Below are 26,856 nucleotides of genomic sequence, written 5' to 3' on the forward strand. Positions count from 1 at the left end.
AGCGATTTGACAGACGGGAGAGGAGAAAGCCGAGATAGATGGCTGACAAAATGAAAAATGAAATGGAAAAAAAATTAGCAAAATGACACAGTGATTGTGATCTGAGGTGTTTTACATGCATATTAAACTGCATAGCAGATCAGTGGCGGCTGTGTTGGGTTTACAACATTTAAAGTTAAAAACTGTATTAGATTCTCAAATATAACTATAAATGGGAAACATGTGTGGTCAAAAGGAAACGGAAGGTTCCAGTGATAGTGATTCAGTGTGCTCCTGGTTACCTCTTAACCAGGAAGACTCGGGGGATGTTTAACATGCCGCACTCTGGTTTGGACCTTTTCTTGGCTCCGTGCCTCATGAGTGTAATTTGGATGAGTGCAGCTCGCTTGCCTTTGGGCTCATTAACAACAATATAAACAGTAATTACTGTGATCGCCTAATTAATTCATTTAAAAATGCTGCACGACGTAAAAGGCATGAGCAAATCTTTTCTGGAGATAACAATTTTACGGAATCATTGTTGACATAATTAGCAATTTCATGTTCCAAAATACAACCGAAATAATTAAAAACTATTTATTTTTTTTGTCCTATTTTATACATTTTCTCTTTTATTATTCAGATTGCCTTCGCTTTTCTTTCCCTTTTACACTAAGCCTGCTTTCTGTGAGTTATCCTTCTCTGATCCCGTCTCTGTCTGCATGGTGGCTCTGCGGTCCTGATAAATGTAATCCTCCCCTCTGGACACATTCTTTTGTTTTTTGGGCCATTTCGAGGCTCTCTTCTGATCACCAAGCCCGACTTATTATACAATTCTCTGCCTTCATTCTGTGGGTTTTGTTGCGGTAAAGAATGGTCATTTGGCCCTCCATTGTTCATTAATTATATCTGCGTTATTGGCTAGTTAATTGTCATTAACAGTAATTAAGATTCAGCTGAACAAAAAAGTGGATTTGTTGTGGCTCGGCACAATGAATGATGAAATCTTTACATTTCTTCTGCCACATCCTACAGAGATTTTCTCTAAAGACAATGTTTCAATTAAACCATTTAGCAGCATAGATATGTTCCATGATAACAAGCTGTTATGCTTTCTATATGAATGAAGGACAAGATCAACTCAAATATGAAATTAGCACATCTGTGTTTGTGTTTATTTAAATCCCTGCAACCTTTAAACATAGATTTATGTCTAAAGTATATTTTTTAGGGCTGTCAAATTGATAAAATATTGAATCACGATTAAATGATAGTTATTTGTGATAAATCACAAATTAATTGCACATTTTTATCTGTTCAAAATGTACCTTGAAGGGAGATTTGTCAATTTAAAAATTTGCTTTATGCAAATATATGTATTTATTTATTATTGGAAATCAAATCAACAACACAAAACATTTTACATTTAGCATAAAAAAATATGCTCAAATCATAACGTGGCAACAACAGCTGTCAGTGTGTCAGTGTGCTGACTTGACTATGACTTGCCCCAAACTGCATGTGATTATCATAAAGTGGGCATGTCTGTAAAGGGGAGACTCGTGGGTACCCATAGAACCCATTTTCATTCACATATCTTGAGGTCAGAGGTCAAGGGACCCCTGTGAAAATGGCCATGCCAGTTTTTCCTTGCCAAAATTAGAGCGTTATTTAGCCTCCTACGTACAAGCTAATATGACATGGTTGGTACCAATGGATTCCTTAGGTTTTCTAGTTTCATATGATACCAGTACCTTCACTCTACCTATAAAACTGAGCCTGCTGCAACCTAAAAAAATGTAAGTTGCGTTAATGCATTAAAGGAATTAGTGGAGTTCAAATTAATTTGCGTTAACGCGTTGTTATCACTTTGACAGCCCTAATATTTTCATATTGAATTTATTCTTATCAGAAAATATTGTATTTGTGTTGAATCCTTCAATGATTTAATAGAACAAACATTGGTGCATAGGATGAAAAGCACAAAGTGAGAAGCATGTGACAGAGTGGTTTATGTCACAGCCACAGTCCTCTGACCCTTCAAAACCCCAATTAGTATTCCTGCAGAATTTATTACCACGCCTGGCATCACTTCTTGTTGATTACCTCTCTACTCATTAAAGTGAGAGCAGATTTATAGACAGATCTGACTGATGCATGGGTGAGGTGAGTGGGGGGGAGAAAAATCGCACTATGTCAAAATGGTGACAAATGTATACGTGATCCAGAGCAATGTGGTTGATGTTTTACAAAGTGCCAGAGATTAATAAGGGTCTTTTTTTAATCTAAAAAGAGGCAGGGGTTATATGGGGTAACCTGCTCTAACTAAATATATAGAGACCAGTGACATATCTGAGGTACAAAATGCCTCTCTCTCACACACACACACACACACACACACACACACACACACACACACACGTACATGATAAAATTGATTGATAAAATCTATGGACATAGATGTGCAGCTAAATTGGCTTTGTGTAACCATTACAGTCATTCTAACTGACTATATGCAAAGAGAAATGTCTGCAGGACAGGATGCATGCAATATAATAAAATTAATGAATTAATTATCTAATTATTTTATCTTATTTTGGCAGGTTTAACTTGTGTGAAATGAAGTGACTGGCAGAAAATGGGAACATACTGCCAAGTGCAGCACTTGATCGCCTCCTGCTGGTGTAATACACAACACCATGGCTCTGCTTTTACACTCATTATTTTTGGCATGGATTTAAATTTTGTGGCAAATTTTCTGTTCACTGTATATGAGTTTACATGAAAGATCAAAGGTGAATTTTATGTTTAAAGTTCATGTAACACATTGCTACACAAATAAATGTATACATACACATGTGCATATCCTTTTTCTGTGTACTAGAGTATTGATGTTTCCTTAAACTTTGACCTACTGTTGAAATGTGAATCTAAAAAGCTCAGTGCAATACACAACAGCATTCAGCTGGCCAGGACTTACATTCTGGTATCCTACAGCAAGCAGTCAGTGTCAATAAAAAAAAGTAGAACAAAACAGAGATTTTTATTTAAGAAACATCTCTAAGGGTTGACTGCCGTGGTGAGAAAACATGTAATCATTTTGACCAGCACGGCTCACACGATGACAAAACAACTTTTCATTTAGGTGGCCAGTTTACTGACACAATAACTAGATTTTGAAGCATGAATGAAATGTTTTGGGTGAGCTACTACGTAGTTGTGACAGTTGCATTTACAGTTTAGAGAAAGCTAAATCGCGATTAAATACTTGAATCGATTGACAGCCCTAATTAATTACTTATATTTACATTATATAATTTTGCAGTGCGTGTGGTTAATGCAACTGTAATCCAGACAGAGCTTTTATTCCTACAATATAAGTTTCCTTGAAACTTGCAAACACTGGAAAATCCTTTAATGTGACAAGAAGAAAAGCCTCATGAAGACATGTGCCAAAATAGTAGAGAGACACGTAGGTAGACCTATACCAACACTGTCCAAGTTAAATCACAAGAAGAAGCTGTAGTACCTTCAGCAGTACCCTACTACACTCACCAAAAGTTAAATCATTAAATTGGTAAAACTATCCTCAGGAATATGTTAGTTTTATGGGATTAAATGGCTATAGGTAAAGACATGCCCTACCTCCCCTTACCAAAAAGAAGTTTATTCAAGTGTGCTATTAGTATACCTCTTTTAAACTTAAAATAAGAGAGTATATTTTCAGTATACTTTTTATGTACTCATCAAAGATATACTTAGCAAAAGTATACTTAAATATACTTGGCTCATACTGAAAAGTGTACAGAAAAGTCTAAGTATACTTGGCTTATATTCAAACTTAATCTTTTGATCAAGATATACTTAAGAAAATTATAAGTTAGTATACTTGTAGTATAAAATCTACTTAACTAGTAGTTTACTGAATATACTTTAAAGTGCACTTTCATAAACTATAAAGTGGGCTATAAGTATATACAAGTATACTTTCAGTATAAAAACTATTAAACTAGTAGTTTACTGAGAGTATACTTTAAAGTGCACTTTCATAAAGTAAAAAGTGGGCTACCAGTATACAACTAGTAAATTATCAGTGCATACTTACACTTAAAGTATACTTTTATAAACTAAATTAGTACAAGAAGTTTTGAAGTAGTACACTTACTAGTATAAAACTAGTAAACTATCTGTATACTTATAGTATAGTTGCAGTACAAAATAAGACTTAAATGTAAACTAGTTGTGTACTCAAAGTTTACTATTCTTACACTTAAAGTACACTTAAAGGTATACTTTTATAAACTCACAAGTGGATCAATAGTACGCTTATAAGTATACTACTAGTACATTGATATTAGTATACTTACGACATAAAGTATACTTGGGAAATATATACTTGAACTTTACGTAAGTATACTTCATAAAATAAACTTGAAGTATACTGCTTTTTTGTAAGGGTCGCCAAAAGTTGAATCATTAAATGGTACATTGGTAAAATTACCCTCAGGAATATGTTAGTTTTGTGAGATTAAATCACTATAGGTGAAGAAATGACAAACCTTTCCTGGTTGTCCACTAGATGGCGGTATAGTCTTATAAAGAAATTATAACAAAATTCAGTTTAAAGTGTCTAGAGAGGAGGAATAAGACAGAACTCTCACTCTGCTCTTTTTATGGATACCACAAATGTACGCAGATATGGATTTCACATATTGCTTCCATGGGTGGAGAATTAATTAGATTTTTGTGAAAAAAAACAACTACCATTCGTGTCATGTTTTATAAAATGTCTTAATGGCAAACTTTTATTGCCTTGTCCGACGGCGCATGCGTCATGAACAGACATCATTTCGCAGACCGGAAGAGGAGCCAGTTTTTCCTCTCACGCAGCACATCTTCATTATTCACTATCTTTGATCGTCTAACTATGTGACACTTGTTGGTGTTGGTTGTGGATGCATGTGTTCCTCTCTAGTTTTGCTCTGCAGTTCACCGACTATAACCGGCAGATGAAGAAGAAGAAGCTGCCTCTGGTGACATTTCTTACATAAAGTGGTACGTCTCCTGTCTGAGGTTGTAGCGTTTATCGCTTTTAATGGCTTGTTTCCTCATTTAGACTCCAGATATAACGATAGCTGTGTTATAGCATGTAGCTCGCTATGCTAGTGGAGCTGTGTGGAGCAGGAACACACTTCTCTTCCTCTGGCTCCGTGTTGATGATGCTGCAACACGGGTTTAATGTTCCTCTGTTATTACATGTGCCACGTCTATCAGCATGTAGTATGCGCTCACTGTTGTGTATTTACAAATGCTCTGAAGGTTTCCGCAGGTTGTGCTTTGGGCGGATAGAAACTAAAACAACAGAAGCTCACAGAAGCACACACACTGTTTCCTGTGCTTTGACAGGGAGAGTGTAGAGGGATTTAGGTTGAATTTAAGGTGTTTTGGGTGGGGTTTTTTTAAGGTGTTCCTCTGCATTGAAAAGATGTAACCCCTTACAAAATAATAAGTTTATTCTAGTATGCTATTAGTATACTTCTTTTAATCTTAAAGAGAGTATGCTTTCAGATTACTTTTTATGTACTTGTCAGAGATAAAATTAACAAAATTATACTGAAGTGTACTTGGCTTATACCGACAAGTATACAGAAAAGTCTAAATGTACTTGGCTTATACAGAAAAGTATAAGTGTACTTGGTAAGTATACAGAAAAGTATAAGTGTACTTGGCTGACACTGAAAAGTATACAGAAAAGTCTAAGTGTACTTGGCAAATATACAGAAAAGTCCAACTGTACTTGTCTTATACGGAAAAGTATACAGAAAAGTATAAGTATATTTGGCTAAGTACTTAAATTTAACTTAAAAAAACTTAAATTTAGTTTAACTTAAGTATACTTGCAGTAAAAACTATTAAACTAGTAGTTTACTGAGAATAAACTAAAAAAAAAAGGGCTACAAGTACATAACTAAACTAACCTATAAGCTCACTTATAGTATTGTTCATATTATAGTTGCAGTACAAGATACAACTTGGATGTAAACTAGTAATACATGTAATATCCCTATTTTTCATTTGCTATGTTCAACACCCGGGTTGAAACTCTGGTACTTCTACGATCTCCAGTAGGTGATCTAACCTTGCAGTGCATGACAAGCTTGGATATTTCTGATATTACCTTTTGAATTATCCCTTCTTAAATATTTCTTGTGCTGATTGTTTTACCAGCCCGTACTAAATAATGGCAGAAAGCGTGGAGTAGAGTAGTCAGTGAACGTCTGAGCAGCTGTAATAGAGCAAATAAACTGAGGCTGCAATAAGAGCTGCTCGTACAGTAACAGTCAGCCAGCGTTTCCTCTGACCCCATGTATGAACTCTGAAGTCCAACCAGGATCTCATGCTTCTGTTGAGTCTGCAGGTCGGTGACCCTGAACCACGCAGGCAGGCAGGCCACACGTCTGGACCTCAGTCAGTGATATACAACCAGCCGCCCACTGACCTACTCATTAACACACATTTATGGATGTACAAACACAAACGTTTACAGTACTTATCCACATGTAAGTGCAGAAACACTGGTTGTTTTGCTGGTCGGCTATAATATACCATTGTGACATCACGTCTGGCAGTAAAACTGAAGTTAAAACTCTGTTCATCTTTCCTCAGGTGCTGTTAACTCTTAGGTCATTGGTGGATAAGGAAGGACACTGTAAACACAAACACTAGACGGAGTGACCCAGCAGTCTGAATCCACTTACCTGGGCTGCAGGCGTCCACACGTTCCACCTGGTGAGTGACAGAAACACAGCAATTGAATATTTTGTTGCCTATGATTTATAGCTTGTCTGTAGTTATGAAATACTGTAAATAAGTGTGTGAGTGTGACCATATGATGTAAAACAGCTGCATACATTAGAGATGTCTGGGGCATCCCAGAGGACAGTCATTGTAAAAGATTGATTTCACTACTGTGAGTGTATCTTAATTAGGGCAGCAGTGATTACTTTTGTGTCAACATTACATCGATCGTGTCTATACATCACATTGCCTTCTGTCAGCACATACTTACCATGATACACTGCGTTTGTTAATATAAACTTTGGTTAACAGAGTAAGCTTTCTGTTAGATATAGAGGAGACTTACAGCTTTTCTGACTGCCACACAATGTAACACGATAATATCCGTGTTGCTTTTCTTTTTTATGCCTCCGTGCTGGTGATGTTTTTGTTTTGTGTGAACTCACCGAACCAAATTCTTCAATTCGGATTGAATCTTGAAGTTCCTATAAAGTGTGTAGTAAATGGTAAAAAGTCAGGAGTGAGCAGGATGATGGCAGTAGAGGCATGATCCTGTAATGGTGCAATGAACGTGTAGGAATTCAGCCAGGACGGACAGCACGGCATCACTTTTGTTTGGTTGTTTGGATTTCTTTGGCCCTTCTTTTTCCTTAATCAAACACGGACACAGTGTGGGAAACACTTTCCTACATTGGTCCTTCAGTTTTCCCAGGATGGATAGTTAGAATTGTTGTCATTCCTCATTGAAACCAAGGACACAGCTATACCGCAGCTAGCTGAGCCCCCTGCTCATAAGAAGAATTTCCAACGAATCAAATTACGAGCAGATTTTATTTATTATTTGTCGTAGCGTGTCTGCCTATTGGCAAGTTCATTTTAAATATTGAGACTGGAGAGAGAACTTGAGGAGGACATGAAACAAATGCCAGATCTGAACCCAGGACGTCACAGTCACATGGTACAGTAAGCCACCAGGGTGCTCCATATTAGGCAAACATTAAGAAAATGTGAAACTATATTTCCATGATGTCCTGTGAAGAAGAAAAATAACCCACTGCAATATTAAATGTCAAGGCATGTCCTACATGAAATATCCTTGAAGCACTAGTGTTCGGACAAATATCACAGCATCCCGCCCACCCTCAGTGCACAGAGCAGTTGCTCCCTCGTGCCTCTGCTCCGCTCGACACGAGTGGCTTAGTGGCTGAGATCAAACAGGATCATCAACTGTCAGCTTCATGCTTCCCACGGACGCCGTGGTGACAGCTTGAACAAGGGAACATGATGTGCTGCCCACTGCCTTCAGGAGAAGGCCTGGCACACTAACACCCCCTCACTCCATCCATTCATGGGCGGATCATTTGTGATTTGTTTGTGTTGTCGTGTGGCTCACTTATGAATCGCTGCCAATCACTTTCATATTATTTAAAAAGTATCTCCCAGCTCAGTTCCACCTGTTCTTCAAATTTAGATTTCTGGCTCCAGTAACTCACGTAAGACATGATGACAGCGAGCAGTAAACCCTAATCTAAGTTTTAAGGTGTCCTCTGAGAAACCTATTGGTGACGTTACTGTCACTACATCCAGGCCAGGCTCTTCTAACCCTTAAGCTGGGTATACACTGTACGATTTTAGCCCGTTTCTGGCCCGAATTTTGAGCCGCACAACTCATTTTAGAGTCTGCCGTGCACTGTACAGGGGGGACCAAGGACCGATTAACTCCTCCCGACCAGCCATCGGACAGTCGGATGAATTTCTGACGTCAGAAATTTTGGTCAGCTGTCCACAGGCTCTCGCAGAGTTGAAGCAGAGCCAAGATTCGATTTCCCAACGTCAGTTTTGTTTTTGCAGTAATCAGAGCGTTGCTATCAAGATAACAATGTAGGCTACAATAGATATAGTAAAATGGAGCTAGCTTACCTACAATTCTCTCTACAACAAGGACAAGCCATACTGTTCACGTCTTCCTAGACACCTGCAACTCCATACAACATTACGCCGCTTTTTTTTTTTAGACGTTTCAGCAGACAGGATGGCACAGGTGATCAAGGCAGTACGTTTCTGCCTTGTTAGCAATCTGACCCATACAAACCTCTGCTAGCAAACAAACTTTACTTGCCTCGGAGCTTTCAAACAAATCTTTATTGACAACTGTCAACAGCCAGAACGCCTCTCAGGGTTGAACGGGACAGTACAGTGTGAGCACATAAATCGCGAGCTTTGGCTTTACATCGCAAACGATCTACTCGTACGTTTTGCACTTGTTATGTTGCGTCACGTCATTGCTATTATTCTGCTGTGCCACTGAGTGAAGTAATGTCGTCATCCAACCACGTAGCTTGAACACAACTATATTTCTTTACTCGCATTGTTTACCTGCCCAGGGATGGTAGATACAGTAGTGATTAAATCTGGTGCAAAACATTTCTTCCCTTTTCTTGGGATTAATGTTTTTGTACACTGTCCCTGACCAATACATTTGATTTAAAAAAAATAAAAAATACAGGACTGGCGTGCCAGTGTTAATTTTGGCAGCTATTTTAGATTCAGTCTGAGTCTTTGACGAAAATGCTTATTATTTTTTGTCACATTTTAGTAGGGCTGCATGATATGGCCAAAATGATAATCCCAATTATTTTAATCAACATTTTGATCAATATTGACTAGTGCTGTCAATCGATTAAAATATTTAAACCCGATTAATCGCAAATTAATTGCATATTTTTTATGTCTTCGAAATGTATCTTAAAGGGAGATTTGTCAAGTATTCAATACTCATTCGCTCACTTCTCTGGTCTATGTACATATGCATTTTTCTGAAGTATATGTACATAAACAGTGTACATATTCTTCCAAGGTTGTTGCAACTGTTTGATTGCCCTGTAGATCATTAAAAAAATCTGCCTCTGTGTCCGATTGCCTCATTAAGGTTGTTATAATCTAATATATGATATCGTTTAATCATAGTTGATATATCTTGTTTCAAGTTTAGTGTATAGAGGGATGACGAAGAGCCAAATGTTCCCGTCGTGTCTCATGTGTGTCAGAGTGAGCCTGCAGTCCGTAGAGGGCTGAGTGATGACACCTGGCCCTGTGACTGGTCAGACGCCATTCTCTAACCTGTGAGTCATCACTGCGATGCACTGCCAAGCCTGTCTGAGGTGTTAGATCATAACAATGGCTGACATTAAACGTGATGACAGACTTTAGTAAAAATCTCTGCAGTCTGCAGCACACACAGGCTCTGGTGGCTTATAATACTGTATGGATTTGCATTATTGTGGTTAACCCCCTGAGATCCGCAGTCCCAACCGACTTTACTGTCTTTCAGTGGCTGGAGCAGGTTCAGTTTTAGAGCTAGTGAAGTCACAGATATCATATGAAACTATATATCCTAAGGAATCCACTGATGACAACCATGTCATGCTAGCTTGTCGGGAAGGAGACTAAATAACGCTCCGAAGTTGGAATCAATTTTGGCGAGGAAAACCTGGCATGGCCATTTTCAAAGGGGTCGCTTGACTTCTTACCTCAAGATATGTGAATGAAAATGGGTTCTATGGGTACCCACGAGTCTCCCCTTTACAGACATGCCCACCTTTATGATAATCACATGCAGTTTGGGGCAAGAATTATGCCGTTTTTTTAATACGGTATGAATGTGTTATTTTCGCCTTTACTAAAATGGTGTATTATATGTTATATACTGTAATTCTGCATACTGGGGTCCCTTAACAATCAGGAAATCACATAGATTGGGTATCACTGTAAAGCTGAGACTCTTGTGGATCCAATGAGCCCAACTGTATTCACGTGCGATGATGTTCGTTCCCATAGTAGCCATTTCATTGTATTGAGACCATTTTTATATTTTAACCTCACTGTATAAAATGACCTGTGGTGACCTCTAGGATAATCACAGCCTCATGAAACTTTACAGCCACAAACTAAAGAACTAGGGCATTCAGAGGATGGATGGCTTTCCTAGCTAGATTGACAATAAGGGGGTTTCTGTGCAGTTTACACAACAGTAGTGCTCGACATCCAATTGCTTTTTCTATCGTGTTCCTCAAGGTCTTGGTGTCTTAATGTGGTATTTTGAAGGGATTATTGATATTTTTTATCAATTCCGAAGTGGTAAAATATTGATTAAATTTAGCACAGAATCTGTGGAACAAATGGTATCAACCCATAAATTGCTGTAACAACTTATGAGACATAATAGAGCATGAGAATGGCCATCATGTACTTCTGTCATAATGTTCTAAGCCCTTATACACGTTTACAATTTATTTTAATTCATTCATTCATGTTTATTTCTGATTTATGACTAGAACAACTTGACACAGTCCTGAGCTACATCTCAAATTAATCTTCATGTTTTTTCAGATGATGTACACCACCTCTATGTGACATCTACTGTTGACCTGCTACCTCCCCCTAAAGACCCCCTGTACCACCCTAAAAAAGACAAAAACAGGTCTATTGTGGGTCTCAGGGGGTATAAGAGTCTTTGTCACATCAGCCTTTTCACCTTTCTCTTCAGTGTTTTTCGGTGTGAAATAGTTTAATAATGCAGAATTGCTCTCTTAAACAAATTAATTTGTATATAATTGTAAATAGATTTTTCTAATTATTTTATTAAAGAGGACCACAGGGAGAAATTAAAGCCAGTCACTGAGTGAGAGTGTTGTCGACAGTCTGTTTGTCTTTCAACAGTTTATAGTTGTACCCTGTTGGCAGTAACAGTCACAAATAATTTAATTGTCTGGACAGTGAAGTTAAGCCTCCTATTAGCTCTACGTTATATGGACTGTAGAATCATGGCTCTGTTGTGAGTTTGGATCCATATGGCTCAGCTTTGTTAATCTTACAGTTTTACGCCAGCATCTTCTTACATTTGATCACATTTATTTTTCAGGATTTGCTCTTGATCGGCTCAGCATCCTTTACCGCACCCTTCTATTGGTATGCCTAATAAACCACATCCCTCTGCAGCCTCTCATTCAAATGTCAGCTGTACACACCAGCTGGTCGTTATAACTCAACTTTGTCTGTCTGTCTGTCTGTCTGTCTATCTGGCATGACTTCCCTCAATGAAGGTCAGAAATAAAGCCAGTGACCAACTGCTAGTGTCTAACAATCTGGTGATGGGCTTCAGGGCCTGATGCTAAATACAGACACATTTCTGTTGACTCACAATCAGGATTTCGGTGGAGTCCGTAGTGCAATTGGTTGTTTATCACCACACATTGTAGAATCAGGCAGAGTTTGAATTAAACTCTTCAGTGTGTCTTTCATCGTTACAAACATATTGTCAGGCATTGTTCAGACCCACAGTATTTTCTATTAAACTCTAATCAAGATGCCAAGTACCGCACATGACATCCTGAATCCCACGGGAAAGGAAATGATAAAATGTAGAACGTGTCTATTTGGTTTGTGGTGTAAAACATCTGGACAGTTAAATGTTTCACTCAATATAGGCATACTGTTTGGGAATGGAAGTTCTTTCTGTGACAAAATATCTCAAATCAAAGGTCCACTTAATAGCTTTTCAAAGCTTTCAACCACTGTCTTCATCAGTAAACGGGCCAGCTCCATTCACTGATGAAGACTGTGAGAATGCAGTTTAAAGCTCCCAAAAAGCTAGTGAGTGGACTTTTGAGTTGGGATTATGTTGTCACACAGGTTTGACATTGCCTTAGAGGTGCTCTATACAATATTCAGAGTATTAATATAACCGCAAACAACAAGATATAGAGGAGTAATGTCTACCTGAACAGAGAATGAAGTCTTCTCCCTTTGTGTGTGTTGTAATCAGAGCTCCTCTGTGCTTTGTTGATATAGCCGGGCCGGCCGTGAGGGCCTCTTAGTGCATGTGAGCGTGCTCCACTGGCTAGCTCACGACCGTCTTTTATTTGGCTTTGTGAAAATCAGCTGTAGAATTTGGATCTAAAGAGCTTTACATGGAATTCAGATCTTGGGCCATGCATAAGCATGTGAGATGACTGTAGGACTCGCAAATGTATCTGCACTTTATTAGCAACAGTCATTTGTGAAATGGGATGCGAGCACCATTTGCGATCTGCATATAAGCAGTGTCCGCAAACCCCTTTTAGTGAAACGGGCCCCAGTATCCCAAAGATGCACCTTGTTTTTATTGTCAGAGGCAAAGTAAATGACCCCATTCTCAAATGCAAATATGCCTACCGGAGCCTTTTTGGTGGACACCTCTGTCAACATCACCCAGGTGCTCAAAGTCAGTGTGGAACATCTACTCCAGTGGGCAACATACCATGGTGCATCCATTGATGAACTGCCTTAATGGGCAGCAGCTGTGGCAATCAATGATCTGTATGTCAATCTACCTGCTCTATATGTGGCTTCAGACATATATACAGCTACAACACAGTGTAGGCTTCACAGTAAAAGATTAATATTTAACCAAAGATTGACTGACTTTCATTATGCATGTGCACTGTTGCATGTGCACCAGCCCCATAGTTAGGAGACTCGTCCTAGTTACTAGACAAGAAACAATCTGCCTCTATAAAACTCTCTTTGATATTTTTCTCTATAATAAATGGTCATTGGCAGAGTAAACTAAACAGCAACAGTAGTTGTTTTCCCTTGTTGCTGTTGCTAACATTGGATGTGTATGTAATCTTCTTCTACAACAGCTGCTAAATTTCACTCTGAGGCCTACTAGGTCTCCATGCCATACAGAGACTAAATACACAGTGAAAAAGAAACAGAATGCACACGTTATATGTAAGCGTGATTACAAATATAAACGCAAAGAAATACAAGACAGGCAGACGGACAGCTGATTGATAAAAGGCAAGAGTCAAACAGTTACTAAGGCCCTGTTCAGACCTGGTATTAACATGCGTCCTCAGTGATCGGATCACAAGTGGACGGCTCTGGGTACAGGTGTGAACGCACTCAAGACGCATTGAGATCTGAGCACTCAGATCACATTCAGAGGTGGTTGGGCCGCATATGGCCACATTCTTGCCTAGCAAAGGCGGCGGTGGCGGTGGCACGGAGGTCCCCGGGGACCGCCGGTACAATAACCTTTTATTTTGATGTTAATAAAATGTGCCCGAATTCCCGAATATGTAGAATATTACTACTGACATTCATGTAATATTACGTCACAACGTCTGCTGTATCAGCCATGTGTTGACTGCGTGTTTATTTGCATATAGAGCGGGGAAGTGAGACCGGATCACAAGTGGTCACTCAAGACGCATGTGGAGACGCATTCGAATGCCAGGCGTGATCAGACGTACTTAAAGCTGTCCACTTGTGTTCGGATCACTCAGGACGCATGCTAATACCAGGTCTGAACAGGGCCTTTACGAGCTTAACCCTTAAACCACACACTCCATTACCTCACCAGTTACACAGTGACACCCCCACCGCCAAGGCCAGACAGATTGTCAGAAGAGATGGCTTCAATAGCTGCAGGTTGTGTTGGGAGAGCTGAGCGGAGTTGCTAAGCTTCACTGACAGGCTTTGGCTTCACACCCTGGAGTCCACAGGCTTGCCCTGATTTAGCACAGAGCTTTCCCACTATGTGAGAATGCTGTGGTGGCTGGAACGCCTGTCACAAGTGTGAAGACCTGGGTATACAATTGACTTCAGAGGGATTTTTAGGGACCTAGAATGCCTGTTATTCTAACCCCCTAAACCTTATATTTAGAATATTGTCACCACTTTATCTTGCCGTCAGACGGCCCTTTCCGACGGGGAAACTGAACTGAAAGTGAAACTTATCTATACTTTCTTCAAAGCCACCACTCACAAAAGCTGTATAGATACGCTTCACTTCAGTTCAGTTCCCCGTCAGAAAATATTTTAAATATAGTATATACTTAAACTGATATATATATATTTTTTTAGGTGAGCCTTTCTTTTAGATACCAAAAATATGTTTTGCTGCCGTCCCCGTCAACAGCACTGTATTGCGTTGCTCCCATGCTGGTACTCCTGTCTGTTTCTTCTCCAAACTGGTGTTCGTATCCCATGTGAGCCACGTAACTTCCGTACTTAAGAAGCGCCAATTCCACGATCTTTTCCTAAACCTAACTATATAGTTTTGTTTGCTAAACCTAATCAAGTTGTTTCCTGTGAAGACTGAAGTTTACATTGAAAAGACTGTATGCATGTAACGAGCAGAAATTGACACATTGCTGGACATTCGTAGGAAAATGCATGAAAAATGAGGATAAGAAATATAAGATATCATTCAAACCATACTGGATACTTCACTTTTTGTAGGTTGTTATCAAACACAAAACTTGTGTTGTCTCGTTCATCGAGTTTATACAGTTTGTTTTATTTAAGCCAAATTTATGACCATAATTGACATATTACATTCATAAACTTTTTAAACTATAACTGCAGGTGATGAATACATATATATATATATATATATATATATATATATATATATATATACATACACACACATACAGTATATTGATACAAACACATGAGTTGAGCCCACATTGTCTTTATGTAATGTTCTAGTTTGCCACCCAATGTGCAGAAGAGGAGAGGTAGGATGAAATCTTCTTGGAGCGACAGTTACACGAGAGGAACGGCAATGAGTGGGCTGGAAACCGTGACAGCCGGTCCGCTTCGAGAAGGGGAGCGCGAGAGAGAGAGAGTGAGAGAGTGAATAAGAGGAGGGGGTTAGATGTGGGAGTATGCCACAGCAAATATGGTAGGAAGACAACACATTGCAGCCGCAGCCCAGTTTTTTTTTTCTTCAGCAGATGAGCGAATGAGCAAGCAAGCGTGTCTCGTCCAGACACCCACACTGCCTGGGCTGGTGTCCGAAGAGATTAGCAATACATTGTTACGTCTTTCTCTGTTTTTATTTCTGTGCTTTAGGTTGTTTTTAATACCAGTTTATATATCCATTCCTGAGGTATTGCATTGGCCTGGTGAAATTCCTTCATGCTATTCCTATGAGACAAACATGACTCAAAGTTTATCTTTAGTTTGAATACCATCTCTTTTGTTGTTGAAAAAGTGTAGTCCAGATTAATTTAATGTACTCCCCCCATTGCTTGGGATGCAGGGCCAGCTAGTGTGGTGCACCTGTTTGAGCAGGTAGATTACTTCGAGAATAATAAAAGTCCTTAGTAACCACTAGGTCAGAGAGAGTGTTAATCAAGACTGAGTATATGTCTGGACCGTTAATGGTCAGTCTGTGAATTTGTGGCTAAATTGTTACACAAATAGTCAGTGGCCATGTCTATAATGTTAAATCCAGCGGTACATATCCACCAGGTCCGGCGAGGACACTAGGGGACACGCTGCTCCACTCAACTGGAAGTTCAAGTGGTGACGTTGAATGCACCTGATTGGTCCTGGTTTTCTGCTCGCCGTTTCAAACAGGAAACGGCCTGCTCGTAAACTTTATGTTATTCTATCTAAACAACCCACCAAAATCCATTTCTGAAAACATTTTAAATGAGAAATAGGTCATGCTATTGCTGAATCTCGTTTCATTTCCGAACTAGATCGCCTAGTTTGACAGCTTGGTCCAAGTTTCGTGAGCCGGACGCGTAGCGCTGGACGGGCTCATTTGCATAACTGACTGTTCCCGCCTTTTCATTTTGAAAGAGCAACGGCCAATGAGGAAACTCCCAACACTTTTTGCGTTTGTAGGGCTGGCCCTCTGCGGTCCAGCCAAAAATATGTTATGAAAAAGAAAATAGTTCCTGCGCTTGTTGACGGAGCCGCTCACATTTAGGACAATGAATCACTATGGAGCGTTTCAGAGGAACATATGGGTTGGGCTCTATCACTCAACAGTGTGAAATATCTGTCTAAAACAGTGACCTGCATGTGTTTGCAGAGTCAGAGCTGCTGGTAGCAGCAGGAGTGGGAAGTGGTCATTTTATTTGCGGTGAAAATTTCTCAGTTAATTTTCATAATGATCACCACTCGCATGCCCAATTTCCATATGGCTGGGATCCCTGTGCCACATCACAATGTGAGCTACCTACTGTGACCAGAGCCTGTGACGGTAGCATGGCAGAAGTGGTTTTCCATAAAACAAGAATAGCACCGTGAAAAATACTATGTCAAGAGGAAGTTTCAAGTTATTTATCGTCATATTATGCACAACATCTATGGAGAAGCACTCGTTGGCATTGAAAATCTCAGAGCTCAGAGAAAAGTAAAAAATGAGATGATATCGAAAAATAACTGTGACACTGAACTCAAATGTGGTAGCTCATTGCTAAAACATGTTTAAGCCCCTGGATGCATAATTTCCTTGTTCGGCTGTCAGTATCAGCTGTGTTTGGTCATATATAATGATGTTTTATCCTCATGAATGTAACAGAAATAGAGCCCAGGAGCCTGCTGCTAATGAAATGTTAATCCCTTGAATTACAAGTCTTTCCTGCTCATTCAACACTACTGCTGGTGTTTGATGTTTTGCATGAATGCACACACACACAGAGGTTTTTTGATCCTTGATCGTTCCCTCCCAGTTGAATATTGTTCTTGTTTTTACACCTGATTCTAGCTGCTTTTTCTAACCCAGCACCATAAGCATGGAACGTGTTGCCATGGCATCAGTGAAAAGGCTGAGGTCTCCCTGTTGTCACATTTTGTTCAAAGACAACCTGAGCTCTCCAAACCCTCTGCTTTTCCGTCTCCCAGTACATTTATTTCCATTATGTCTCTCCGTCCTCTACCCTGAGACTGAAACCATGTGTCTCCACAGGGGAGCTGACCACTTCCTTAGACGTTTTTAGAAACTGAAAAATGACATCATCTTTGCAAAAAACAAAATGGAAGAAGATAAAAGCCACACTGTTACGCTGGTTTAAAGATATTTTTTAATGTGCTAACAGCCAGGATATTTTAGGGCACTTTCACAAGCCATAGTCCGTTTGGCTAGTCCCAATCAGACTGAATTGATACTTTTGGTTTGTTTTCTATTTAGTCTGGTTAAGTTTATCAGTGATGAAATTAAAGCGGACCAAATTAAAAAAAATTATTTGCTGAGGGGCGTGTATGGATCGAATTTATCTTTTTCGTTTTGAGAGCTGCCACTTCTTTTTTTTTTTATAATATATATATATATATATTTTTTTTTAAAGGGCATAGTTCACAAATATTTGGCATTGAACATTTTCACTTTCTTCCCCCCCCACCACTGCCTAGACAAGATAACGTATAATAACATATAACTACACAGGGAATGATGTTTCTAAATGAAGTAGTAAAATAAAAAAACAACAGATTAAATTAAATTTTTAAAAAAGCACCGACAAACACAAAATTAATTAAATAAAACATGCTTTGAAATATAAACAATTTTGTGGATGTTCAAGTATACAGGCTTATTTACCAGCAGTTATTAAAACTACATTCCAGTGTGTTGAGCACTGGATGAGCGGTTCCTGGGATGGGCTAATCATGACGAATAAAATGACAGTGCCAAATTTAGGGGAAGGGTCTTAAGCCTTTCGAGATAAAATACTAAAGGGTCCCATGTTGCATGGAATTTATTGCGTTAACCTTCTAACGGAATATTTAAGGAATAGCATCAAGTCATTCATCCAAGCAGAAGCTTTCGGTGGGTGTTCCGATTTCCAGGGAATAGTAGACTTTAATGCTTTCGAAGTTTTTTCACTTTGACTCGGCACTGATCTATGTAACTTGAGCAAACATCGGACTTCTGCAGAAGTCCAGGTCAGTCGTCTCCCACTCATGTTAACCTTAAGTTTACCTGTGTTCATCTCAACAAATGCCAGTGCAGGTGGACTGCCTTTTGTTTCCTCTTGGAAACGGTCCAAGACCACCTTTTGCAAGCGGTCTTGGACCAGTTATTTTGGTCCGTAGTATGATTATTGCGTTCACAACTGCCCAAACCAACCAAACCAGGGGTTGAACCGCATCAGAGTTGGATTAAAGTGGACTAGATGCTTTTGAAAGTGCCCATATTTAGTTAAATTTCATTTATTCTCTACCATTATGGACATTGTCATAACTTCCATCACTGTGGCTGTTGTCTGATTACAATAATAACCTCTTATTAATACTATTTGCTCGCTATCGGCCTGCTTAAATGGCTCTGACGTGATGTAATTGCAATGAACATGATCTCTTGCCAGAAAACAAAAGCTGGACTCTTTCATGGATTTTTTAGACAAGTTGTTCTATTTTTAGTTCTGTTTTTGCTCTTTCCTCTTTTTCCCTGTACTGTAACATCAAAGTTATCGAGTCATTTTGTTATTGAGCCAGAAGTGGCGTTCCATATATGGTCGTCAGAGAGGCTAACTTCTAGGTCAGTGGTATTTGTGTAGTTTCGCAAATGGTGTGTGAAATATGCTTAAGCCCAGGACAATCTGTGGTGTCTACACATGTATGATTGCGTGTGTGGGAGAGCAGGCAAGTGAGAGTGAGGGCATGAATGTACATAAATAAACACTCGTGGTTCTGCTTTCACTCATGGGACTATTAAAATTGTCCTGAGCCAAACCAGCTCTCACAGAACCAGGGGAAATAATGCTCCTTTGATTTGAAGGCATCAGTGGATTGAGGGGAATTGTTGTTGAAGGGTGTTTTTGATGGATTGACTATTATCCATGGAACAAATCCTGGCTTTTTCTCAGGCAGCAATCTCTCTCCCACCTCAGTGCAAGGTGCTGAGGTAATGTTGAAGTCTTTCTCTCATTTTCTCCCATATAAGCAAACCTATTGTAAGTTATTTATGGAGAAGCTTCCTAACATAAATACTGAAAAGTGTTGTTATCACATGATAAAAATGTGTCTATTTATCCTCCAGAGTGCAAAACCTTCCCACTGAGTAACTATTCTGGGAATGCCACAGCAGCAACACCTCATGTTTGGAGTTATAGTTAGTGTTGTCACGATACCAAAATTCGGACTTCAATACGATACCCTGCCTAAATATCTCGATACCGATACTGAAACGATACCACGGCAAAAATCTAAAACATCAGGAAAAGTAATGGAATAATAGATGACAGAACACAGAACTTGACAGCGTTCAATAAGGCTTTTTTTTTTTTTTAAACAGCGCCCCTTTTGGTTTATTAGTAATAGTTAAGGCAGAAAGTGTTACTGCAGCACGAAAGACAACGAGAAGCTTCCAAAACAAAAACCCCGATAATAAATTCAGATGAAGTTCTGTGAAAAGTTGATGAGAGAAAAGCTGTTAAAATCAGGACGACAGCAGGGTGTTCTGCTGATAGCCAGTGAGAGATTCATGTCCGGCTTTAATCTTCTTTTAAACTTCACTTGTTGACTCCATCCTTCTGGTTATCACTAAGTTTATTTGTTGACCGCTTGCTCCACCAGCAGCAAAGTTATAACCACCTGCTCCCGCGGGATCCCAACAATAATTGCGTCCTCCAAAGCTTAGCGCTGCACACACACATGGCCCTGCGGTCACACATCGGCGCAACTCACTGCTCGTAATAAAACACTGTCAATCTTAAAATACTTGTAGTAATAAAATGGGGTATCATACCATTTTTAACGGCGCGATACCTTTCTAGTTTCGGTATACCGTGCAACACTAATCGGTGATCGGATCGGCTGATTCTGCTTCCAGCAATCAGCCCCAAAAAATCCTGATCGGAGCACCCGTAAAATGTCAATCCTTCCTGTAGTAGTTGAGATATTTGAGTCTGGACCAAAGTGATGGATGGACCGACAGACCGGCATTGTAGACATGTTGCCAGCAAGTATTTACCCCCGTGCAATGCCTCACCTAAATCATTACTGGTGCAGCCAGTTGTTTTCAGATGTTTCACAGTGAGTTTAATGGAGATCATTTTTGGTAAACTTGCAGTAGTAATCAAAGGTAGTACTATCAGTGCCAGAAGTGGCAGTTATATTGGTGACAGCTCATTCTTGGGAAAACTGCTTACAGCTGTTTGGCACTGATTGCGATCATCATCACATGAGTAAGATTACATGAGGATGTAACTACACTCTCCTTAACTGTAATTAGAGACATACACCAACATGCTGCTCCGGCTTGTGCAAATTTGAATATTTTGTTAATCATCACTGGAAACAAAACATATGGTGTATGTGTGTGTGTGTGTGTGTGTGTGTGTGTGTGTGTGTGTGTGTGTGTGTGTGAGAGAAAAATAATCTGTGTGTCTTCATGTCTTAGAAAAATTCCTCCCTATTACAAGAAAGCAAAATGTTGCATAATAGTGTTGTTGCACTTAAATCCCTCTCACACACATGCACTTGTTTTCAGATTGCCTGCAGAGTTTGCGGTTATCAAGCTGCGCTCTGCCAGAAGAGTCGTGTTATTTGAGAGAGCGGGGGGGGAAGTGAGAAGACGTGAACCTCAGGAGCTGTGCTGTTTCTCAGCTGCTGCAACACGGAAGGTAACTTTCCTCATAATTTCCTCTTCTCCAGGCACCCAACTGGAAAAAAAGCTTTTCATGGCATCGGCTTGTATTGTCAATGCTGAGATAAACACTGCGTGCTTGCAAAGAGCAGGTCACGTAGCTTCTGGTATTTAAAAAGAATACCAAGAATTGGAGGGTAATTATTATGAAATGACTCAGCTCTGCTGTAAAAAGCACAATAATGAGCTGAGATCCTCCATTCTTGAATAGATGAACCATTGTCATTTTGTCAGCCTCCATTCAATCCACATTGCTCATGTCATTAGTTATAGCTTTGTTTTTGTTCCTGGTGCATTTCATAGACTATATATAAGAATTTTTGTACTAGTCAAATTACAGTTCAATGACCCTTTTACTCCTATTTTATTTCAATAGTCCTCTCACTGGACAAACACAAGTCTTTTGATCCCAGTTTATGAATCGCTTCCATTGTTGATCATCACTCATTTCTATTAATTTTCCAACTCGTCTACACACACTGTCTGATTTATTATCTGCTAGTCAAAACAAATGTAGTCTAGATGTGGAGTTGTGGTCATTTTAATTGTGTTATCTATTCTTACCATGGCAGTATATATCACACGATATATATTGATGTTTTACAATGCATGTATAGCACACATAATTGATCTATTAAAGCTTTAGTCTTTTGTCTATGTGCTGTACAAAAGACCTAACAGCACAGGGATGTTTTTAGCATGCAAATGTCACTCAGCTGGCCTGAACTTGTAAGTTTAGAGGCATTTGTTTTGGCCTAAAATGAGAGTTGAGCTTTGGGATTTTTCTCTCTCCTACTCTGATCTAAATATAGACTCAAGGACCATGCATAATTCCAGTAATTCCTGGTTAATTAGGTTATTTCTCTGTGAAAAGTACAGTAGCTATTTTTCCCAGCAGACTGGGAGAACTTGAATTCATATGGCAACTGTTTTTTAGCCATGCTAGTGGCATGACTGTAGGATGGTAATGACGGTCGGTTGGTCAGTCAGTCACTTGGTTGACCCAAAAAGCATGTTGATGATGTATGAATGTCTCGACTTACAGTCAACAAATGAGTAATTACAGCCTCATGTAACCTTACACATAGAAGACTTTATATCTAGCGTCATCATTCAGGTCAAAATTTTAATTTGTCCAATACCTGGGGGCTTGGTGGGTACCCATAGAAGCCATTTTCATTCACATATCTTGAGGTTAGAGGTCAAGGAACCCCTTTGAAAATGACCATGCCAGTTTTGCCTCGCCAAAAGTTAACATGAATTTGGAGCGTTATTTAGCCTCCTTTGTGACAAGCTAGTATGACACGGTTGGTACCAATGGATTCATCAGGTTTTCTAGTTTCATGATGCCAGTATCTTCACTTTAGCTTTAAACCTGAGACTGCTACAACCTCCGAAAGATCGATTGCGTAAAAGTATTCAAGCAATTAGTGGTGTTAAAACGAATTTGAGATAACACATTATTATCGCATTAACTTTGACAGCCCTCTATTATATAGAATTGCACGTGAGTCAATCTTTGATGTGTCTATATTTCTTCATAATCCAGAGTGGTGAGAAGAACATTATTTACAGAAGTTATCTAATAATATCTTTAATCCCATTTATAGCTGGGGAGGTGGGCTGTTAAGAAACAGGAAATTGGAAGAAATAAAAAAGGGTTTGTTTGTTTGTTATACAATCTGCAAAGTGTCTCAAGAGTTACTCAACGGCATCCAACCCACTCCATCCTCGGTGATTCAGGAGCTATAAACAGAAGCCAGAAGAAAAGATGGATGCCCAGTCTGTCCCATCTATTCTTCTTTATGGCAGACGGCAAGGCTCGATGCAGAGAGAGGATTAACCAGAGCCCACCGTCTCAGTCGCTCTCTTATCAGGAAGCAGCAGGTTGGGAGTCAGGAGCACGAAAAAGACACATCACCACCTCCCCTATGAGTCACGCTCTGGTCCTCTGCTCACTATTACTGATACACACATGCAAGCAGACTCCACACACACACACACACACACACACATGCACACACACTCCCACACATGCATCAATAATATTCATACAGAAATAGAGCCGTTGTCTCTGCATATTGATGACTGTCTACTGGCAGAAATGGGATGGACAGATGCAGCTCACCTATCAAATGTCAGACACCACCAGAATCATGGAGTAGCTCACAGAAGCAGCCATGACATTTTTATTTTTACTTGCCAACCACTTCCTGTGAGTCACACAGTTTCTTCAACTTTGGACAAATCCTATCACTTATTACATTCATACAAAAGGCAATATTGAGTAGCTGATTGGATCTATAATTTGTTTGGACAGTGCAATTGGATGATTGTCCTGATAATCACGGTATTATAGAGCTGGAACGATTTGTCGACTAATCGATTAGTCGATCAACAGAAAAATAATCAGCAACTAGTTTTGTTTTTGTTGCTGCTATTTGCTGCTCTTCTTTGTCATATGTCATTATAAACTGACTGTTTGGACTGACTGTCATCTTGTGCTCTAGGACATTGCGATTGGCATTTCATCACATTTTTTTTTTTTACATTTTATAGGCTACGGTTAAAAAAAAAAAAATGTCCACAATATCAATTGATGATGAAAATAATTGTTAGTTGCAGCCCTAATTGGCATAAATGGCTTATGTGCATTCAGTATCTAAGCAGTAAAGTCCATTTACACACTGGGGTTTGACTGATCTCTACACAGTATGAATACAGAGTGCAGGTTTTTATTAATGACATCAAGTTCGTTAAACTGTTTATCTATACATGCAAAGAAACAAAAAAAAACACTACTGCACTGGCAGAGGTAACTGTTGTAGTGTGTATCTCACCGTAAGTACCACCGTACCACAACTAATAATTTTTCATTCAAAGAATCGCGATGTAACATGTTAATAAGAGAGCTTTAGAGGTGCTGTCTCGTACTGCGGATTTTCGCAACAAACAGAATAATAAAACGCATCAGACTCAGTGTTCAAGGTTTCTATGCGTAATGTTTTTTTATCGGATGACGTGTTAAAAAAAACACATTCAAAAAATACAGCTTGCTCGCTGGAGGCGGGCAGACCTTTTAAGTTGGACCGCCGGTCCTAACAACTTTTCCAGCGGAAACCCTGGAGTGGTATCAATCTCATTTAACTCTTGGCAAGAAAGCGAATAAGCAATTTTACAGCATTTTACCCAAAGTAAGGCCCGCGGGCCAAAGTTGGCCCGCCATCAGGTTTGATTTGGCCCGCCAGATGTTAGCAAATTATTTTTTTTTTTATTAAAAGACCCAGACGACTTTACTGTCTTTTGGGGGCCGTACCAAGCTCGGGTTTATGGTTAGAAGATAGTGGCATCATATGAAACTAGAAAACCTAAGGACTCCATTATACCAATCATGTCATGTTATCTTGTCAGGAAGGAGGATAACACTCAAGGTGTCCCCTTGACCTCTGACCTCCAGATATGTGACTGAAATGGGTTCTATGGGTACCCACGAGTCTCCCCTTTACAGACATGCCCACTTTATAATAATCCTATGCAGTTTTGGGATCCTAGTACCATTTTGCATCTTAACAATACAATACAATAGGTGTTTAATTTTGGCCCGTGGCCCTCCATTGAGTTCCAGTTTTGGCCCTCCAAGGGAAAAGTTTGGGCACCCTTGCTTTAAAGTTACAATTTAAGCTCCACAAATCCTGTGAAATCTAAACTTAAATACACTTAATCACCTGTTACTTCATCACAACTGAAACCTGAAAGCTCCATGTGCCTTTTTCTGTCCGTAATAATTGCTATCACTTGCACTGATATCATATAACAACTTAAGAAAGTAGCCAACTTGTTGTTTCATTGTTTTAGAATTAAACAGAGGGAACTTTCCTATTTGAATAAAGCTCCGAGTTAAGTGGATGTCATCTTAAGGAAGCTCAAAGATTCCACTGAAAGCAAGTGACCTGAAGTGTGAGTGTATGAGGCAGAGTTGCGGTCGGCCCTTGTTTTATGCAGTGGGCCTCTCAGCTGGACAAGCTGCAGCTGTCCCTTAGTCAGAGAGCCCTGCAGGCCTGGGTGTGTGTGTTAGTGGTTGACAACTAAGAGGGAGCATGTGTGTATCAAAGAGCAAAGGATGTCCAGGCCATTTATCTCTTTTAATGTTAGTAACACAAACAGACACGGATGCACACACATATTTGTCCCAGATTTATGAGTGTGTGTGAGTGTAACTGTGTGTAATGGCCTGTGTTTGGGGGGATCTGGGGGCCTGGGAACTGTGTGGAAATCACATTGGGCTTCCTCTGGCTCATCTCAGAGTCATGGGAAACAACACTGACTAAAAACAACAGGGATCGTGCAAGCTGCAGCTTGACCACCCGACATTATACTGTTTAGACTGGACAGCTTCTGCCGCAGATAAAAGAGAGAGAGGAGTTTGTCCTTTTAATCTGTAGCATTAAATTATTTTCTGCAGCTTACCTACTGGTGGGAAATAGGAACAAAATCAGACTCAGTAAATTACGATAGCATCATTTCACAACATTTCATAGTTGTCCCCAAACATGACCCGGGCCAAACTATTTTTTTGTTTTTGACTAGAACGGGGCTGTCAAAGTTCATATTCAGCTCAGTTTTAAAGCTAGAGTGAAGATACTGGTATCATATGACACTAGAAAACTTAAGGAATCCATTGGTACCAACCATGTCATACTAGCTTGTCTCTAAATAACACTCCAAACTTCTGCTAAATATTGGCGAGGAAAAACTGGCATGGCCACTTTCAAAGGGGTCCTTTGACCTCTGGTCTCCAGATATGTGAATGTAAATGGGTTCTATGGGTACCCACGAGTCTCCCCTTTACAGACATGCCCACTTTATGATAATCACATGCAGTTTGGGGCAAGTCATAGTCAAGTCAGCACACTGACACACTGACAGATGTTGTTGCCTGTTGGGCTGCAGTTTGCCATGTTATGATTTGAGCATATTTTTTATGCTAAATGCAGTACCTGTGAGGGTTTCTGGACAATATTTGTCATTGTTTTGTGTTGTTAAATGATTTCCAATAATAAATATATACAGACGTAGGCAAAGTTGTTGGTAACGTTCCGTTAAAGAGAGAAAAACCCACAATGGTCACTGAAATAACTTGAAACTGACAAAAGTAATAATAAATAAAAATTCACTGAAAATTAACTAATGAAAATCAGATATTGTTTTTGAATTATGGTTCAGAAGAATCATTTAAAAAAACAAACTAATGAAACTGGCCTAGACAAAAATTATGGTAACATTAACTTAATATTTTGTTGCACAACCTTTTGAGGCAATCACTGCAATCAAGTGATTTCTGTAACTCTCAATGAGACTTCTGCACCTGTCCACAGGTATGTTGGCCCACTCCTCGTGAGCAAACTGCTCCAGCTGTCTCAGGTTTGAAGGGTGCCTTCTCCAGACTGCATGTTTCAGCTCCTTCCACAGATGTTCAATAGGATTTAGATCAGGGCTCATAGAAGGCCACTTCAGAACAGTCCAATGTTTAGTTCTTAACCATTCTTGGGTGTTTTTAGCTGTGTTTTGGGTCATTATCCTGTTTGAGGACCCATGACCTGCAACTGAGACCAAGCTTTCTGACACTGGGCAGCACATTTCGC

At 39.5% G+C, this 26,856-nt stretch overlaps 2 protein-coding genes across 4 annotated transcripts in view; one reads left to right on the forward strand and one right to left on the reverse strand.

Annotated features, from left to right (window-relative positions):
* seh1l (SEH1-like (S. cerevisiae)) overlaps positions 1-26,856 on the reverse strand; it is a 256,464-nt gene that overhangs the window by 208,156 nt on the left and 21,452 nt on the right. The gene's annotated exons all lie outside the window — the stretch shown is intronic.
* The window catches only part of ncalda (neurocalcin delta a), an 83,207-nt gene continuing 61,226 nt past the window's right edge, over positions 4,876-26,856 (forward strand). Inside the window, exons 1-4 of one of the 3 annotated variants that reach the window (XM_074654544.1) lie at positions 4,876-5,034; positions 6,398-6,539; positions 6,646-6,768; positions 21,059-21,191. The gene's annotated coding sequence lies outside the window, so the exon portion shown is untranslated. Of the gene's footprint in view, positions 5,035-6,390; positions 6,540-6,645; positions 6,769-21,058; positions 21,192-26,856 lie in introns of those variants that run through there. The other 2 variants (XM_074654546.1, XM_074654545.1) reach the window with 2 other exon arrangements.

The sequence above is a fragment of the Sebastes fasciatus genome, chromosome 12, assembly GCF_043250625.1.
Source record: "Sebastes fasciatus isolate fSebFas1 chromosome 12, fSebFas1.pri, whole genome shotgun sequence".
Lineage (NCBI taxonomy): Eukaryota > Metazoa > Chordata > Actinopteri > Perciformes > Sebastidae > Sebastes > Sebastes fasciatus.